At 36.6% G+C, this 19,207-nt stretch overlaps 1 protein-coding gene across 1 annotated transcript in view; it reads right to left on the reverse strand.

The window, feature by feature from the left end:
* The window catches only part of GPM6A (glycoprotein M6A), a 120,997-nt gene that overhangs the window by 38,945 nt on the left and 62,845 nt on the right, over positions 1-19,207 (reverse strand). The window lies entirely within an intron of this gene.

Here is a 19,207-nt window from a genome sequence, read left to right on the forward strand (position 1 = left end):
TTGCTACTTGACCTATTAAATGTAGACATGCCATCTGATTAACATGAAAGGTTAAACAGTTAGTTCCTTGCAGAGCTTCATATTTTTATTCTGAGCAGGTTACAATATCAGTCCTAGGTTATATCTTTATTCACAATTCCTGCTGGTCACCTATCAGATTACTGAGGAAGACTCTTAATAACAAGAAAACCACAACAACAACAAAATCAGTCCAATTCCTTGCATCATCATATATTTATTCCAATTTTTTGGACATACACTTCTGACAAAAGAATTGCTCCTGCTCACAACACCAATTCCTTGTGCATCACTTAAATACCTCACAGGAATAAATAAAGACATCCACCAAAGAGCACAGAATTTAAATATATATATAGTTGAATTTTCTCTCAATATATTTCACTCTGTGTGATGGTTCTTAAATGAAGGTAATTGCTGTTGAGTTATAAAGGTCAGCTTCTTGTCCCACCATCACATAAAATAATGCCCAGTTCCACAAAGAAAACATTTCTTCAGTAAGTGTGCTCAAGTTTCTGGCACTACCCTGCCTAGTTTCATGAATGCAGCATCTCTGAATCTTCCAAATCTCATTAATCCCATAAGACCTATTATACCCCTGGAACCCTTCCTATTGCCTTCTGAAGGGACAGGGAAGGTGGGAACCACTGGCTGAGAGAAGAAAAACAGGCATTGACTCAGTAACCAGAAGTTGTGTTTTCTCCTAAGCACAATCAGTTCATAGCAAAAAGGACCTGGATAGAAAACAAAGTGAAGTATCTCACAGAATCACAGAATAATGAGGTTGGAAGAGACCTCTAAGATCATCAAGTCCAACCTATGCCCTAACACCTCAACTAGACTATAGCACCAAGTGCCATGTCCAGTCTTTTTTTAAACGCATCCAGAGATGGTGATTCGACCACCTCCCTAGGAAGACAATTCCAGTACTTTATTATTCTTTCGGTGAAAAAATTTTTCATAATATCCAACCTATACCTTCCCTGATGTAGCTTGAGACTGTGTCCTCTTGTTCTGTCAGTTGCTGCCTGGTGGAAGAGACTGACCCCCACCTGTCTACAACCTCCCTTCAGGAAGTTGTAAAGAGCAATAAGGTCACCTCTAAGCCTCCTCTTCTCCAGGCTAAACAACCCCAGCTCCTTCAAACATTGCTCATAGGGCTTGTGTTCCAAGCCCCTCACCAGCCTTGTTGCCCTCTTCTGGACGTGTTCAAGCATCTCAATGTCCTTCGTAAACTGAGGGTCCAGAACTGGACACAGCACTCAAGTTGGGACCTCACCAGCGCCAAGTACAGGGGAAGAATGACCTCCCTGCTCCTGCTGGTCACACAATTCCTAATGCAGGCCAGGATGCCATTGGCCTTCTTGGCCACCAAGGCACATTGCTGGCTCATATTCAAGCGGGTGTTGACCAGCACCCCCAGGTCCCTTTCCACTTGAACACTGTCCAGCCACACTGTCCCCAGCTTGTAATGTTGTAGGGGATTTTTGTGCCCAAAATGTAGAACTCGGCACTTAGACTTATTAAACTTCATGCTGTTGGACTCTGCCCATCCATCCAACCAACCTAAGTCTCTCTGCAGAGCCTTCCTTCCATCCAACAACACATCAACACAAGCTCCCAGCTTAGTGTCATCTGCAAATTTACTAATGAAGGACTCAATGCCCTCATCCATGTAATCTATAAAAATATTAAATAGAACAGGTCCCAGCACAGACCCCTGAGGGACACCACTGGTGACTGGCTGCCAGCTGGATGCAGCACCATTCACCACCACCTCTGGGCCCGGCCATCCAGCCAGTTCCTAATCCAGCAAAGAGTGCTCCTGTCCAAGCCATGGGCTGCCAGCTTCTCCAGGAGTGTGCTGTGGGAGACAGTGTCAAAGACCTCACTGAAGTCTAAATAGACAACATCCACAGCCTTTCCTGCATCTACCAGGCGGGTCACCTGGTCATAGAAGGAGACCAGGTTGGTCAGACATGACGTACCCTTTGTAAACCCATTCTGGCTGGGTCTGATACCCTGGCCATCCTGTAAGTGCTGTGTGATAGCACTCAGTATGAACTGTTCCATTTTCTTACCTGGTACTGAGGTCAGGCTAACTGGCCTGTAATTGCCAGGATCCTCCTTCCTACCTGTTTTGTAAATGGGTGTCACATTGGCCAGTTTCCAATCATCTGGGACTTCACCAGTGAGCCACGATTCCTGATAAATGATGGAGAGCGGCTTCACAAGCTCATCTGCCAGCTCCCTCATCACCCTAGGGTGGATTCCCATCTGGTCCCATTGATTTATAAATATCCAGGTGCCCCAGCAGTTCTCTAACTGCCTCTTCTCGGATAACAAGAGGACCATTCTGCTTCCTGGCACCACCTACCGACCCCTGAGGACAGTTGTCTTGAGGACAAGCTGTCTTACCTCTAAAGACCGAGGCGAAGAAGGCATTAAGCATTTCCGCCTTTTCCTCATCTTTAGTTACTAGGTTGCCTGCCTCATCCAATAAGGAACAGAGGTCAGTTATATCCTTCCTTTTACTATTAATATATTTGTAAAAACTTTTTTAATTATTATTTTTAACAGAAGTTGCCAAGTTAAGTTCAAACTGAGCTTTGGCTTCCCTAATTTTTTTTCTACATGCCCTAGCAGCTCCCTTAAATACTTCCTGAGAAATCAGTCCCTCCTTAGAAAGATGATACATCTTTTTTTTTATTTCTAAGTTCTTTCAAAACCCCATCGCTCATCCAGACTGGCCGTTTGCCTCAATCGACTCATCTTTCGGCACACAGGGACAGTCTGTTCTTGTGCCCTCAAGATCTCTGCTTTGAAGCTTGCCCATCTCTCCTGGACTCCTTTGTTTTCAAGGGCTGTTTCCCAAGGAACTCTCTGAATAAGTCTCTTAAATAGGCCAAAGTCTGCCCTCTGGAAGTCCAGTGTAGAGATCTTATTGATATTTCTCCTTATTTCACCAATTATCGAGAATTCTATAATTTCATGATCACTGTGCCCCAAGCAGCCTCCAACATCCACATCACTATTTGTGAACAACAGGTCCAACATAGTCCCTCCCCCGGTGGGCTGGCCCACCAGTTGTGACAAAAAGTTATCCTCCACACACTCTAAAAACTTTCTAGACTGCTATTTTTCTGCTGTATTAAGTTCCCAGCAGATGTCTGGTAGGTTGAAGTCACCTACAAGAACAAGGGCTAATGCTCCTGAAACATTGTTCAGTTGCTTATAGAATAAGTTGTCCACCTCTTCATCCTGGCTGGGTGGATGATAGCAGACTCCCAGTAGGATGTCAGCCTTGTTGGCCTTTCCCTTAATTCTTACCCATAGGGACTCAACTTTGTCGTCATTAGTTTCAATACCTATGGCATCCAAAACTTCCCTAATATAAAGGGCCACCTCTTCTCCCTTTTCTGTCTCTTCTGAAGAGCTTGTAGCCATCCAGTGCAGTGCTCCAGCTATGTGAGTCATCTCACCACATTTCTGTGATGGTGACTATATCATAGTTCTGCTGTTGCACCATGGCCTCCAGCTCTTCCTGTTTGTTACCCATGCTGCGTGCATTGGTATACATGCACCTCAGCTGGGCCACTGATTTCTCCCCTAACACAGTCTTGCCATCCTTGGGCCTGCTTCCAGACAGCCCAGATGCATCCCCTTCCCCCTTCAGACCTAGTTTAAAGCCCTCAACAAGGTCTGCCAGATCATGAGCTAAAAAACTTCTGCCCTTAACAGAGAGATGTATCCCATCTGATTCCAGTAGAGCAGGTGCTGTAAAGGTTACCCCATGATCAAAGAATCCGAAATTTTGCTGATGACACCAACCCTTGAGCCACTTGTTAATGATGCGAGTTCTACCATTTCTTTCAGTGTTTTTTCCTGCCACCAAAGGGACTGAACAGAACACTACCTGTGCACCTGACCTATCAACCACTTGACCCAGTGCCCTGAACTCCCTTTCAAGCGCCTTGACACTCCTCCTTTCAATTTCATCACTGCCAGCCTGGAGTATCAGCAGTGGGTAATAATCAGAGGACTGAATCAGCCTAGGAAGTCTCTCAGTGATATTTTGTACCCAGGCCCCAGGGAGGCAGCAGACTTCCCTGTGGGATGGGTCTGGTCAACATAGAGGGCCCTCAGTCCCCCTCAGAAGGGAATCACCCACTACGATTACCCTTCTTTTCTTCTTGATGTTAGAGGTAGTAATCTATTTTTCAGATGAGTCATAATTGGGTGGCTCACTGGGCAGATCATTTTTCTCTAAATCATCTGGCTGGCTCTCTAGATCCAGGGCCTCATACCTATTCTGAAGTGGCACCTGTCTAGGGGATGGGGGGCAGGAGGGATTTTTATTATTACCTCCCCGAGTGGGGATGCATTTCCACTCCCCTTCATCTACTAGGTGCCCCTCTATTGCCTGAGAGTGAGGGGCAAAGGAGTCCTCTGACTCCTGGTGGGCCTCCCTTAAAGATGTGAGGGCTGAACTCCACTAGTCTATTTCCCTTTCACTATCCCTGATACTCCTTAATCTTTCAACTTCCTCCCTAAGGTCAGCCAGTAGTGAAAGGAGGTCATTCACCTGTTCACACCATAGGCAGGCCTCCTCCACAACACTCCCTGAAGCCATTGATAAGCTCAAACACACCACACAGGAATGGGTCTGTACAGACACATCCTTTTTGAAGGGTTCCACTTGGTCACACACATTTGACCAACCACAGATTTTGACTGGGTTAAAACCATTAGTAGGAGAAAACCTGAAATCAAGCAACCAATGAAAACACCTCACCTGACTAGCAGAAACCTACAACTTTGCCTGCTTGCCCTGTCTGCGTGAACTGCTATGCAAACTGCTGTGCCCCTGTTTGCCTGCTCCTGTTCACCGCGCTCCAGGTCGCCGTGCTCCCCAGAGGTCTTTTATAATGAGTCACTCGGGAGTGAAGGAAGCTCTACCTCCTGCTCCTGAATGGCTCACAATGCCATATAGACTTTTAAATATTTATACAGACAAAGACCAATTAAAAATTACATATAAGATGTTCAACAGGTATGATTCAATATATTTTAACTTGTTCCAAAGACTTTATGCTATGGTAATCATAGTACCGAGATATATAAAAAGAAAAAAACCATTCTTTAAAGACAGTGTGTCTACTTTCATTATGTCTAAGTCTCAAATGTAGCTTCTCTATGTAATTTCATATTTTGTCCTTTAATTTGGTATATTTCTATTTCCTTTAGCGTAGATAAGCCAAGTAATGATTTCCTCTGTATGTTAAAACCTTCATTTACTGCTTTTAATGAACAAATATGAAATAGTCATATATATATATATATGTTTAGCATTTATACATATATAAATTTATACACAAGATTTCCTGAAGAGAACAGTTTAAGCCGTTTTCAAATACGTATACATTTTACCCAAATAGAAATGCCGAGCTATTTTGTAAATGTAAGTAATACTATGGAAGGCAGTATTCAAATGGCTGGATAGCTTCTGGAAAAAAATATAGTATACTAAACATTGAATATACTAAATATATAAAAGACAAAATAATACCCAAGTATGTATGCTAGTTGTATAAAAAGAGAAAGAAAGTTATAGCTTGAGACTACTTTTGTTTAATGCCAACTTACTGTATCAAAGCCAACTGTGAAATATCAGAGGTAAAATGTGCAAATCCATACATTTAAACTGCTGCCAAAGCCTTGCTGAGTAACCCGTAGTACAAGTCACCCACCTGGAGCATTCACCACACACTACCACGGGTGTAACACCTTCCAGGCTTTTAGGTGAGAGCATTCCATCTCCCTCCCACCCCCATCTCTGAGCCCATACATTACTGGGTGAAGAGCAGATTGTCCTTGCAATTCCTGCCATTCCCCTGCACTGGCAGCAGGCAGCTCTCCTCTTCAGCAGCACAAGGCTTTCCATGTCCAGGGCTGGATGACTCTTTCTCCAGTGACAGACTACAGGGGTTTTACACCCAGGGACTCTGCACTTTTCATCACTGCAAGATCTTAGGAACAGACTAGAAAAATGTATAAATGCCTTTGAAATAATTCTGCATGCAGATAACTGCAGGAATCTCTTAAAACTTCTTTGGTCCTGTTTTCTAAGATTACCCAATTGTGATTAATTCTTCAATGTTTAAAAGACTATACAAATACTAGAAAAAATAATTAGCCGGAAAATCTTTATATTAAAGGTAAAAAGCCTAAGTATATATTTGAAATAAGTTCATTGAACAAGAACTGCAGGACAATACATGACATCAGAGTTTATCACAAAATGCCCATTGCCATTTTCAGCACAGAATAACAGCAGGAAAAGCCTCAGAAAACTAATACCACTGTGTAGCTATTGACATTAGATAAGAAAGTAAAAAAGAAGGGGAGAGATGACAATAGGGTAATAACAGGAATGATGTATGAGGGCTTGTAAAGTCAATGATGAAAAAATAACATAGACCTAAATATTTTCAGGGACACGTGGACTTTAGGAAGTGTTTCTTAATATTGCAATAGCTTGGTGCAGGGAAGAGGAAGAGAGATTTTGTGAAGATTTCTTTTTCCCCTGCTGAGAAAGATGAAGTGGAAAAGCTGTTTGCACTGTTGTCTGGGAACAGCTGGCTGTGCATTACCTCCTGAAGCTGCTGCACCTCACTCTCTAGGTCCAGTGAGGGCTGAGCACACACTCAGCTGTCACAAATTCAGATATCATCAAAACCCACAGCCAGTGATATTACTTGAGCTTTATTATAGTAAAACAGTGTAAAAGTATAGTAAATAGCATAACAAAGTAAAAAGAGTATAAATGATAGATGTAATAATGTACAATCCAAGGAAAAATTTAATAAAAAATAAATCAGTTCTTTTCCCCCGTCTCTTCAAAATTTGTAAAATAACTGAAACAAATTTATAGTTTACAAAGAAGTGCTTCTATTCATCACTAGCATTAAAACTGTTCATGTTTATAAGCCTTTGAGGGAAGCTTTTCTTGGTATATTTCACCAATTCAAGATCTTTTCATTCATAAAAAAAATACTGGGAAAAAATTAATTCAACCACATGAAATTTTCAAATAATCATATATTGTCAAAGTCTTGCTCATTTATTTCAGTCTTCTATAGCCCTACTACCTTTCTCACTGCTTACCTCATGAGTAACTCCAGAGTTTTCAGTGCTGTCAAAGCAACTCAAAACTAAAGAAAACCAGTGAATCAGCACTATGATCTTTAAATGGATATTACACATCATTCATACACCACACAAGGTAATATGCTATAGGTAATATCTGCTCCAATTCTTTTCTTTCAACTGTTCAGAATGTGCAAATGGCTGTTTAATCCCAGAACAATAGAAATGCTATTTTAACCTGCTCAGTGATATTGAATCACCAGCACAGAGTGTGACTCAGCTATGAGATATGTGTGTATGTCTGTGCGAGACAGGCAGTCATTCACCTCTCCCAACACCCTCTTCACAAGGCATTTAACACATACAGTCACAGAAATAATTACTAGGAAAGATGAAAAAGATTCTATGCTCCTTTGATGTTTGTTCTCATCTCCAAATGCACTTTTCAGTACTTTTCAAACTGTTCACTCTGCACAATAAGCTTGTGCTACATAATTCAGCATCTACTGTTCTTATTTTGCTTACTTATACCAATATTTTTCCTTCAGGTAAAAAAACCAAATCTTCTGGGGCCACATATCTTTACCAAAACTGCAGGAAGTAATTGAAAACACTTCCTTTTTTGTAGTTTTTAACATGAAGGTCTGTACTGTTCTTTTTTTCTCTATTAAAATCATTCCATAGAGAAAATTTAATAATGAAATACACAGAAGATGACAAGACAAGAAATTTTATTTTATGAAGATAAATAAAACTCAAAATACTGGCTATATTCAGCTATCAAAACCCAACACATTTATGTTGCACTACATTCATCCATTTCCAGTCAACAAACTTCTCACAGACAAATACCACTTTGTTCCTCTTAGTACAATTATTACTGTCTACACCAGAAATATTCTTGGTATAGATCTCTAAACTTCCTTATACAAGCAAATCTGTGCAAATCTCTTCTATTTTTTTGGGGGTTTGGATGTAAATATTCTATTATATCTTCAATTGCATCAGCCAAAAATAAGTTGACTTTCTGTTTATACAATCTCTACATTAAAAAGGCAAAAAATTTAGATATCGAGCAGAAGAAGAAATTTTCCCTGTGATTTTGTGTAATTATGCATACAAATTGCATCACCATGATAATGTCTTTGTTCATGTGTTAATTATATGTGAACTCTTTCTCCTCATTGTAGATCATGACATATAACTAACAAATAAAATACCCAATCCATTTCTGATCAGTATATTTAAAAAAAAAAAAAAAAGATTCAGGACTTACATCTCATGCCACTTCTGTCTGTAAAAGTTAAATCAATGATATCAGAACCAGTTTCAGAATGCTGTTATGCTACTGCCTTTTACATAAATGGTTAAGAAAACCCATTCACCCCAGATATTAACATGAAGAAAATCAATATTAAAAATATACAAGAAGTAAACATAGAAATTACAGAAGGATATTCTGGGTTTCTTTTTTTTTTATCCTTTCCAACTCATTTGCAGCTGGAACACCTAAATGATTAGTCAGAGAAAACTACATCTCCAAAGAATTACTGATTAATCACAGATAATTACCTCTCCGTTGGGAACAAGTACCTCTGAAAAACATACAACATTTTAATAACATTTTTTCTTAAATTACTTTTCTTAAAGGGTTTTCTATCTAATATTAGAAGACAGGACAGCAGATTCCAAGTAAAATGGCAGAGAACTACATAAACTTGACACAGAAAAAAAAATAACAAAATCTTCTGTCTTCCATGCCTGGCTAGGCATGCATTTTCTTCATATCTAAATTTGTACCACTTGTCACACAGCTTTCATGGCCAATCAACTCAAATAGAGTTTCACAGCCCCATCATGAAACATGCAGATTCACTTATGAATTCTATTAAGCTAGACTCAACCTCAAGTCAAGCTACTGTTATGTAATATTTTAATTGATAAACACAGCCATCAAAACACAAGGTACTGAAAGAAAAGCAACACTTTTTACTTATCTCTCATTCCCTCAAATTACTTAATATGCAGCATGATTTCCTGATCTGAAACTGGACTCCAGGACTTCACAGTATAGCAGCAGGTAGAAGCAATCCAGCTCCCTCAATATTATCCCAAGAACTGAAGAAGGACAAGACATTCACAATGTGGTTTTACAAAGCTGCAAATGAGGCGCATTTGGGAATGAATCATCAAAGATCACCTCTGTACTTTGACTTGGAAAACCTTCTTAAGAAGTGCTGTAATGCACAATCCCATGTGATTTGGTCTCAGGCTTATTAATGGAATACATCCCCACTTTGCTCCACCCTCTCCCATTATACAAGATCTACTGGAAACCTGACCAGTAATGCTAACAACTAAAGCTGTTCCTTAGTCTTGTTTAGGAGATGATTTCTCATTTAAACTAACCTTCAATAAGAATGCTTACAATTACAGCATTACCTATCAAGCAACAAAAAGCAATTTTACCACAAAATTAATTCTGATATCCTGACTGCTATGACTACAGTGGAAAAGTAAATTAGACATTGAAAACCTGTAAAAAACATGATATGTAGAAAAGCAAGAATAATGCCCCAGCAAACAAAAGGATTTTAGGAAATAGGCAACTAATTGCATGACAATAAAAAAACAAATATGAAGGTATCCTTTTACACATTAAATTGTGTATCATTACTGGATCAACTTTGACTTATCTCCACAGTGTGACTGGATATTAGCTAATCAGATATCAGCTAACACTGAAAATGAAAATGTTAGTCCTGAGGCTTTTACAGTCACTCTGCTTCTGCTTCTGTTAATAGTTGCTTCAGTCACTACACTCAGTGTGGGACCAAGGCTAAGAGGAATCATAAAGACTTTTTTCTTGTTTGGATGCAAAATACCTCAAACTAAATTGACATACTTAACACTGTGCATTGTCAAAACCACTATAATGCATGTTTGTTGATGAGAATCCCGCTGGCCAAGATGACAGCTTTAAGCAGTGGAGATATAGTTTGGTTATGCTGGATCTTGGAAGCAGTTCCCACAAACCCAACCCTTCACCAGATCACTACCCTCATATTGACTTGCATTAAAAAAAAAAAAAAAAAATCCCAGAAACCACCTTTGTGGACTCGTTAGGATATCATTGCTGCCCAGGGAATTATATGGAGGATAAACATGTGCAACTTGCGGCCAGAAACTGCTCTATAACATCTCATACAACTCCTCCTTTAACTAAAAAGCAACAAAATATCACCTTTGCAACAACCATCCCACCCATGCTCTGATTCTCTAACTTAGAGAAATGTTCAGTCATAAAAAGAATATGACTTTAGATATTTGAATGACACTGGGATTATGTCACCATGGGCATATCAGGCACACAGATAGCACCCAGTGGCCCCAGGCCAACAACAAAAATTATCATTTTGCAGCATAAAACCCCACAATTTTCCATCTTCTTTACTACTACATTTTGTCTATATGTTGATACAAAGGAGTTTCACTAATATAAAAAACCCCAATAAAATCCTTCAAAGAGGTTTCAAAACAAAAATGAAAAAAAATTCAAACCTGTAATAAAGTGGTCTGAAAATGCAGCCTTAAGGGTTGAATGTGTATACCAGGAATTCTTCAGTGAAAAAAAAAAATCCCATCTTTATTGACAGCTTTAAGAGATGATGTTTTCTTATGTGGCTAAATGCTGAAATACTTGAAATTGAAGCAATAAAGGTAAAATCTTCAATACTTCAACATATTTTGAAATGCAGAAAATATTTCAAATCTTCTCTGTTGTCATTAAAGCAAAAGGAATAGTGTGGTCACAGTCTAAGGAACATAACAGTTCAGCTCAGTTTTAGCTACCATTTTTTAAAAAAATTGAAATAATCAACTGCTCTTTTACTCTGTCCTATAACAATATAAGATTGCTCAGTACTTGCACTAGGAAAATATATTGTTGTAAAAACTTTTCTAAACTGAACTTAATTCTTTGAGAAGTTTTAGTTAGAAGTTTTAGAATTCTGATACCAGTAGTCAGTAGCCAGTAGTCCAATGTAAACTCAAGGGTTTCATGGAATGCAAGCAGTTTTTATTTTTAAGTTTGTAAAACCTCCTTGTAAGCAGTACCAGTATTTTTAAAAGAGAAAATTGTGCAGCAAAATATTTTTTTCAAAAAGAAAATTACTAAGACCTTCAAAGACCTAATTTACAAATTCATTTATTAATATCTTTTGTATCCTTAGTGCATATGCAAATTTTAAAGTTCTTTCTGTCACAGTTGTTTTCATTTGAAATATGGGGAGCTGGAGATTACATGGTATTTTGATATAATACAGTACATTACACAAAATCCCTCCCTCCCTTTCTCATATGGATGCTGTCTTGATCTGAGTAACAGATAATAATTAAAGCTGAATAAGGGTAATAGAATTAGTACATTTTTGTACACTGCCTAATATTAGGTGTGATTTCATCCAGAACTGTCCCTTATTCTTGTCCCTTGTTCCTTGTTAAGCATTCAATAGTCCAGTTCAATTTGCAGTGTTTAACAAACTGCGCTCACTACAGAAAAAAAAGTAATTCAGCAAGCTCACTAATAATCATGGTACCTCCTACATCAGAAACATGGCTTAGATTTGCATTTTCATCATATGCATTGAACACATTTCTTCACTTATATTCAAGGCAAATAAATCTCAAATGGATTGCTTCTACAGGTACCTAATAATTCACTGTCCTAATGTAGAGTTAGAGTAAAATGAAACAAGCTACTTTGTCAGTGAGAAAAAATATTGCTTCAAAAAGACTTCATCTATAATACTTAGCTATTCAAATAACTACGTTTTGAAAATCCACCTTGCTAAGTGACCTATAATGTCTGTGTTACCATCAAACTGATATATCAAATTTTAAAAGCCAAATCAAAGATGTATTTATATTTGAGCTACATGGTCTTAAAAATAAGTGTTCAGCTAAGTTTAAAGACACAGCTAACGTAAAGAAACATGATTTTTATTCTCATTGAAGCCCAAAGGACGAAAAGGAAGGAAGAAGAGCAAGGAAGAAGAGATCCTCTCTTTCTCCTAGTTTAGGAGTCACATGTGTGTATTAATCCCAAGATAACAAACAAGCTTCTCTTGTTCGATCCAGCTTAACTGCTCTGAAATCTGGAGGAAAAAAAAACCCAAACAGGCTACCTACAGCCTCTTTTCCTAAATAACTGAAACATATCTTAGGATAGCTGAATGTGGATAAATACACGTATACATTTATATACACACATACAAAAATCCATTTTCCATCAAAGTGGATTGTACTCTTTTATCAATAATCAAATAGATTGTTGACTTCCCCTGTTGCACCAAAGTATTCTGCCAAAGTATTTGTTGAACTTGGATAACTCTCTAATGAATGATGAGAATCACTAGATATCACACATTAATAAAAGAGCACTGTGAAGCAATACACCTGATTAGTACTTTTTGCCAAATGCAGATCTAAGTTGTAGTGACACCAGAGAAACAGTGGCTTGGCAGTAAAGTCTCATAATGAGTCATGATCAAAGGTTTAGATTTCATGTAGTGAAGGTACATTCCAAGCTTTAGCAGAGACTGCACAACATCCTGAAAAGCTACTCTGTATTTCTTCCTGACTCTATAATTCTCAACAACAAAGGGATGCTACCTTGGATTGACTGGAAATAATTTTTAAAAGCAAAATGCCTCATTTGCTTTGCCAGTCAGAGAGGAAACTAACCTTTTCATCACTCTAGGATTGTTTTTATTTTCTTCTGTGATGGACAGATAAATGATCATTCTGCATGCTGTATGCTTCCTTTAAGGTACCAGTGCTACCTTTCCCAGCCCTGTCAATTGTAATTCTAACAAAGAACTAATTTAAGCAAAAACTCCTGGCTGCAAACCTCACCGCTTGTCAAAGAAATTGGCTCAGCTACCATTTAGGTACCTACACAAGGCTCCATTTAGTAAGGTATTGAGAATGTGCTTGGCTGAAAACCTGTGGCTTGTCCAATGCACCTAAAATCAAATTAACACCGTAACTAATAAAATCTACAGAATATGACATAGGAATCCAGAGCTAGATGACATTGCACCAGTTGATACGACACCTTCATTGTTCCACACTCATATAAAAAATATTGCATATGAGATACTTATGAATGTCCATGGTTTTGTTTATCTGTGCCCAAGGGGGTAATGCTTCTGGAGAGAAAGAAACACATTGTTAAGAAAAAATATTGGAAAAGGGATATGTACATGCTTGAGAAGATTGATTTTATCAGTATTGGTATTGCTTGCAATGTAAACCAATAGAAATTTTTCAGAAAAAGTATAAATTAAAATAATTTAATTATATATATGCGAAAATGTATATAATTGTTATTCACACCTTGGACATAAACGAATACTCATATTTTGAACGTAGATGATTACAATAATATACAGACAACTGTGTTGTGATTAGCTGTCATAGAGTCTTCAGTACATTAGGTTCATTGCTGTTTAATGCAACAGATCTCAATCTAGCAGTTAATAAGTATGAAAGTTACTGACACAGAGCAGTCACTGCCTAAAATACAAATAATTCAGGCATAACACAGTCAATCTTCATAATCTTAAAAAAAGTTTTCTGGCTGATTTAACACAGACAACATTTATCAGCTTCAAAATCGCTCTAAAGCTAAAGGGACAGGAATATTCAAACTAGCTTCACAAACATGATACAAATAATGAAGATGTGATTCAGTTAATTCAAAGACTTTATCCATTACATGTACTCCACAGATCATGTATCTAAGATATCTACATTAAATAAATTAACAATTTATTATTATTAATAAATGGGTTATAAGCATATTATATATATCAATAATACATAGACGATGGTGATTGAAAAAATTATAAGTTTTTATGGTTTGATTCAATTGAAAATAATAATTTGTAACACTAATTCCATTCAACACTTACTGCTCTAATTAGAAAGTGAATGACAGTGCCATGGATCATAAAACCAGAAAATAAGTATCCTTTTCATCTCTCTCATCTAGAGTTCATGGAATCAGTCTCTCAATTCTTTTCCTCAGCCTTGAACAAAACTCTTTCTCCCAAAGGAAAAACTTCTATGAAATATGTACTGAAATAAGATTCTGCACTATTTTTTTCTCATTCACAAACAGGTTAAATTATACTAGGCTTTAAGCTACATATTTTTTCCTTTTTTTTAGTGTATTATTCAAATCTTGAAAACCCAGAAAACATTGCTTCATTATTTTTTCTGTGCACTCATCTGTTTAAATGCAATGTTCTACAAACCTCTTAATAGGAATTTGTGACGTTTGCACACCTTCATTTTAGAGAAGGTAGCATCCTCCTTTTTTTCAGGTGTTGGAACAGAGGAACAAACAGGTTATTTGGCAAGTGACTTTTCAGTTTGGTAGTCAGAATAATATTAATATGATTTCTCAGAATACTTACATTTATATAACCAAAGCACACATTGCTGCAGTCATTTCCAATTTTTGGTGTCTAAAACTCATAAATAATAAAAATGCAAGTAGAGGTAAGATGCAAATACTTTGATCTCAGTAAATTTTCCATGAGCTGTGCAGGGCATAGTGGTAAAAAGCATATGAATAAAATACCAAATATTCAGCTTCCTTAAATGACCTTTTTTACCTCACAAGTCTTTTCACTGCTGAATAGGGTAGGGTGTGTATTTTGTACAGCCGTTAGCTGAAAGCAGTTTTCTAGAACTCAAAAAGCCCAGACTTTTGGAAATGGAATGAATTAAAACTTTAATTTAATTGGAATTACATAGACCTTTCTCTTTATTCTGCATCATACACAACTTCTGATTCTAATGACCTCATGTTTTCACATCACTTTTATCTCAAAAGCCTCCTTTTGTTTCATCTGCTCCCTTTACCCTCAGGCTGTCCTCATCTTGGCTACTCCTATTCCCTTGAACACCTATTTGCCTGGGAAACAATCAGAGCTGGTAATCTTGCTAATTCTCTTCAAAGCTGGGAGACAGAATCATCTGCTCTGGGGAATGAGCAGCAGGAACACAGCATTGCTTCCCTATTCTCTCCCCATCTTTGCTCACCACCCCACTCCAAGGCACTGAGATGTTCCTCAATGAAACAGGCATGCACAGCTTGTCATATTTACTATCCAAAAGGGTAGAACATCTTCAAATAAAGTAGTAGAAAAAGGAATTATAAAAAGCTTTAGTATGAAAGTTTGAATATTCTGAATATTTCTGTCTGGAAAGAAACCCATAATCTTTTAATGGAAGTATTTTACGACAGTCACTTTAACACATCAGAAAGGAAAAAAAAAAAAAGGAAGGGATAGATCATGATGGGGAAGATAACTGTTATCCATCAAGATATGACTACTTATGAAGACTGCTCCATTAAACTAATTAATGCCATTGTACATATTTAAAAATATTTGTATGTATAATGCTTTAAAATCTGCTACTTGAACCCTTCTATATGGTAATTAACAGCTTAATCTGATTTAAAAACACAATCCAATGAATCTATCAATAAGCAGGTTTGCAGACATAAATAAAACACAAACATAAGTATTTGTTAATAAACGTGGAATATGCAATCTGCAGATATCATTTAGTGAAAATTTACACATCCTTTTTTTTTTTTTTTTAGATAATAACTGGAAAGATACAGGTCATAAGCAAAGTCTCTGTGGACCAGTATGTTACATGATTTCCCAAGTCTACAACTAAAAATCTTAGTGATATACAACTGAAGGGTTATTTTTGGAACACTCATTAAGTTTCCTTCTACCAAGACCTCAGATTTAGTTATGTATTTCTTCTGAACGGAAACATCTGCAACTGACTTCTACTGGCTTCAAAAAGCCCATATAAATAAAATCTAAGCTATCTCCCCCTGGAGTTAAACAGCCTTTATTACTGACTCCAGAAGGAATAGAAAACTCAACAAGTATTAATGAAAAAACAACTTTTAAAGTAAAGGAATGAATAACTGTTTTGAGGAAAATGGCTCTCAACCAAACAAAATAGAATCTAGCACAAGATCAACCTGCACTAAGCATGCATTTCATTTTCACTCTCTATGTAGAGTGGAAAAGGCATTTATACTTGTACATTAAAATACTAAAAGACATTTACAAATAGTATATGGGACACAGACAGGAAAACTGAAATTATATTTCATATTACTTTAACTCACCTGCTGCTTTGCCATGAAAGACTACCTTCTTGTTTCACAGAAGTTCATTTGTAAGATACTTAGATATAATTAATTTTTTCCTCATAGAAATCTAGAGTTAGGGAACTATTTTTTAAGATGGGTACTTGAAAGCAAAGAAAGATCTGTGAAAGACCAAAGGCAATACAAGGTGGGAAATGTGTTAAAAACAAGAAGTAGAGTTGCCACATAACATTTTCATCCTAATAATGGCAAACATCTACTAACCCTTTTTTAAACCATTGGTTCCATTGATTATGAAACCAAACCAGACCAACCTAATCCTTACACAAAATTGCATTAAGACTGCAACTTACTGTTAGAGTTTTCTTTTTAAAATTTCTTTAGAAAGAAATCCATTTCAAATAATGCAGAATGAAAACTAAGTGTGACTTGCACAAAATATAAACTACAAGACTTCATGAAATTAAGCACTACCCTAACAGCTCAAATAGGTAGTTTCACCTATACCTCTAGATATAGATATCATCTGAAATCTATATATCAGTTCACCCTTCCTATGCCTTAACTTTAAAATAGGAAATGCATGCAGTTATTGAGTACAGTTTATGTTGGCTTTAGATTGTTTTATTATTATAAATTTTGTTCTTCCTAATTCCAAGGAAAGGAAAGGTTTTACATGGAACAGAAACAGACATGCCAATCCTTAAATAAGGAAGCACTGTCCAGCAGCCAGGATCCATGATGATGGCTCTATTTCTCATGCATCTCCTTTTCTGCTAGCTTGCTCTATAGCTGGAGATCTCTGTAGTTTTTATAGCTACACCACTGTAATGGAGTGCTTGCTAATCTCACATATCACAGCCAGAAATATCTACCTTCCAGTAAATGATTTCACTGAAGCAGTTCCAGAGAGAGAACTCAAACAAAGCAAAAATCAAGATGATATATCACATTTGCATAGAAACAATAGATACAATCAAACAAGCTCAAAAGACTATTTCACAGAAGTATTAGTACTTTAGCAGCAAAAACAAAGTTTTTCAAAAATTATTTGTAGTATATAAGATTTGTATTAGATTTTCCTTTTTTAAAAGATGTATAGTTATATTATTATGGTTAAACAGAAAATTTTCAAGCAGTATGTTTGCCTTTGAGATGCAAATCATTTTTCTCATACTTTCAAAAGATTTGAACTTGAAAGTTTTCTAATGTGATATATGAAATATATTGTAATATATTGCAATAAAATGTAATATATAAAGAATCTTATGAAATTTGCTGGTCATTTAAAGCAAGATCACTATAGAAAGAGAGCAACAGATACTTTAGGAACACATAGTCATTACTATTTAAATAAAAAACATTTGTCTCTCACAGACACAAATCTTTTTTTTTCCCAAAAATTACTGATATATGTCCCGTGTCGACTGTGGTCACATTTGTTGAATAAATTTATTTTCATTTTATTATCTTCAATTTGAAAGTCTTCCTACTCATTCAATAAACTTGAACAAAATAACATTAAGGCCTCTTTGAAAAAGCAGTTTAACATTATATCTAACCATTTTGAAAAAGCTTGTTTTTAGAGGAAATGAAAATATATACATTTTCTGCACTAAAATTAAAGACATGATCATTGTAAACAGCTAAATTCTTAAACTTGAAACTGTCAAAATTAATCCATTGCAGCTTTTCTGCACTAATTAAATTAGGTTTAGCACATCTATCTCCAGAAGTAAGCCATTTAGTGTTAAAAAAGGTCACAGTCTCAGGAAGTCTTACTGAGCTCCTCTACAATCTCTTCATTGCAACACTATGCTAAGAGCAATATATTTTACTCCTGGGAAATAAATAAGTACAGAAGTGAAAAGGTCAACAGAGAGGTTTAAGGCAAAAAAAAAGAAAAAAAAAAAGGATAAAACCAAGACAACTTCATTTGAGGAAAAATAATTTGCTAATGTAAAAGATATGCATATCTGTGTATCCATACCACACTTATCTGTAAGTATTTATGCAACTTAAGTTAAACTTGAAACTCAGGGTTTTCTTTGAAAAACAATTGGAGAATATGTCTTTTTTACTGTATCAATTTTTATGTCCACGGCAACTATGTCTAGGCCATTCTGTCTGGGATTTCTAGTAAGGTTTACTATGCCATTATTCTAGTCACACACCTTCACCTACATTTACATGGCAAACTCATCACTCCCATGTGAGAACAAAGCTCTGTTGTACTCCACAGCTGCTGCAGTGTGATAACAGGCCACAGTCACAGTACTCACTATGAGAATATAGAAAAAATTTTTAAAAAGGAAGAACTAGCTTCTTTGTGATTTGATATCATCCATACCAACAGCAAGTAGATAATTAATTTATTTTGACTGCCACTACACTTCTTTTTGCAGTAGTGAAGGGGCTGCACAGAGCTACACAGCCAGACAAAAGGGTTTTGACTACTTTAACAGGTATTCTGAACAATGCTTTCACTCACTTGCCCCAAACATTCCAGAAAAATGTTTCCTTAAACCAATCTGTTGGAAGGGACATTACAATTTTCACAGATTTTTAAAGTTTGGGAGATCTATTTGTTTTTAAAATGTTTTAGCATTTTCAATCATATGTGTAAATTTAAGCTACCTTTCTTTCTTTACCTGTTTTTATATAAAAGATTATAATAAAGCCAAAATTAAAATACATGTTTTTTTCATAAAGCCAAGTGATTTCTCTGAATTAACAACTAATAAAATAACTGACATTTCACAACTTTAGCTGTTTCAAAATAGAGAAGTAGCATACAGAGCGGACAAGTGATGTTCCTTGTATTTT

The sequence above is a fragment of the Vidua macroura genome, chromosome 4, assembly GCF_024509145.1.
Source record: "Vidua macroura isolate BioBank_ID:100142 chromosome 4, ASM2450914v1, whole genome shotgun sequence".
In the NCBI taxonomy this organism is placed as follows: domain Eukaryota; kingdom Metazoa; phylum Chordata; class Aves; order Passeriformes; family Viduidae; genus Vidua; species Vidua macroura.